Source organism: Podarcis gaigeae (assembly GCF_964106915.1).
Source record: "Podarcis gaigeae genome assembly, chromosome: 2".
Lineage (NCBI taxonomy): Eukaryota > Metazoa > Chordata > Lepidosauria > Squamata > Lacertidae > Podarcis > Podarcis gaigeae.
Window position 1 is genome coordinate 15,621,024 of NC_139679.1, and position 2,135 is coordinate 15,623,158.

Sequence of the window (2,135 nt, forward strand, 5' to 3'; positions counted from 1 at the left end):
AAAAATGTAGTATAAACACCAAAAACTGAGAAACACTGGCCTGCGAGCACTCCAATTGGAGAGTATCCTTTACCAAAGGTGTCGTGGACTTTGAAAACACTTGAACTCAGGATGAAAGGAAGAAACATGCTTAAGAGGAAGGCACATTTGGCAAACCCTCACCATGATCAACTCCCAACCAGATACCTATGTCTCCACTGTGGAAAGACATGTGGATCTCCAGAATTGGCCTCCACAGTCACTTACGGTCTCACTGTTAAGACCATGTTCATGGAAAACAATCTTACTCTGTTACGAGTGATCGCCAAAGAAGAAGATGTATGATGCTGCCCCTATTGACTGCCACTCTGGACTTTTGCTTGAGATCCAGACCTAGCTGCACTGTTGGCTACCTGTATATGTACATAGGCAGAGAAAGAGGGGGGCAACCAGTTTATGTGGTTTCACCCCAGGAATGGCTTTGACTGGCCAGATAAACCAGGTGACAGTAGTGGATGGGTCTCAAACCCTTGGTGAGTTAGGCTCTTCCTCTGCATGCAAAAACAGGCTCAGGAGGATTGAGCGGACAAGACCAGTGGTTGGCTCATTGGTCAAGAAGGTGGTGAAGTCCCTAAGGAGGTTGGATGGTGTTTTTTATGCCTCCTTCTGGCAACTCCTGCAGCCAAGTACCAGGTGAGCCTCCCTGAAGAGAGCATTCCACATACAGGGAGCCACAGCAGAACAGGCCTATTCCCATGTTACTGCTCTCCAGATCTCTTGAGGGGACACATGAAGAAGGGCCTCAGAAGATGATTGTGGGGTTTGGGTTGGTTTCATATAGGGAGAGGCAATCCTTAAGGTATTGTGGTCCTGAGCTTTTTAAAGCTTTAGAGGTCAAAACCAGCACTTTGAATTGGGCCCAGAAACTAATTGGCAGTTAGAGCACTCAGGCCAGGACTGCTCTTACATTTCAAGCACAAAGCAAACTCCATTGTGTTCACTCAGCATTGGAATTAGACCATAATTCTGTGTAATTAAGAATCAAACACGTTCCTTCCTACCTGCATCACTTTGTCATTTAAGTACCCATCAGATTCTGGACTCTACTCGCTGCTTAACAGGACAGAACTTTTTATATATATAGACAGATCCTTGTGTTCTAAGCTATTGGAGCAAATACAGTGGTACCTCGGGTTACATATGCTTCAGGTTATATACACTTCAGGTTACACACTCCACTAACCCAGAAATAGTGCTTCAGGTTAAGAACTTTGCTTCAGGATAAGAACAGAAATCGTGTTCCAGCAGCGCGATGGCAGCAGGAGGCCCCATTAGCTAAAGCGGTGCTTCAGGTTGAGAACAGTTTCAGGTTAAGAACGGACCTCCAGAACGAATTAAGTACTTAACCTGAGGTACCACTCTTGAGAGTCCCATGGACTGCAAGAAGATCAAACCTCTCCATACTGAAGGAAATCAACCCTGAGTGCTCACTGGAAGGACAGATTGTGAAGCTGAGGCTCCAGTACTCTGGCCACCTCATGAGAAGAGAAGACTCCCTGGAGAAGACCCTGATGTTGGGAAAGATGGAGGGCACAAGGAGAAGGGGACGGCAGAGGAAGAGATGGTTGGATAGTGTTTTCGAGGTTACCAGCATGAGTTTGACCAAACTGCGGGAGGCAGTGGAGGACAGAGGTGCCTGGCGTTCTCTGGTCCATGGGGTCACGAAGAGTCGGACACGACTAAACGACTAAACAACAACAACCACTGTATCAGAGTCTCCTGATAAAAGTATGGGTTTGACTGCAGTCAAAGTACCACAGTTTTACTTGTAGGTCTTTTATTTATTGTTTTGTCTGCCCTTGCTTATGCTCCTCTGCAAAACTCCATGTTTACTGATGAGAGCACCATCACCACCATCATCATTAGCCTGAAAAATAACTTCCGTTCACCAAGACTGTATATACCACAACAGCATAATATGAAAGTGCATTCCTGATATAGCAAATGCCATAAATCACTGCAGCTACCCAGGTTTATCATTCATCTCCAAGTTCACAAAAAAATCAATACTGTTAGTGTCCACTGTTTAAAAACACCTTTGCCAGATAGCACAGCATTAGGGATTGAGGGGACAGAATGCTCTTAAAGGCTGCCAG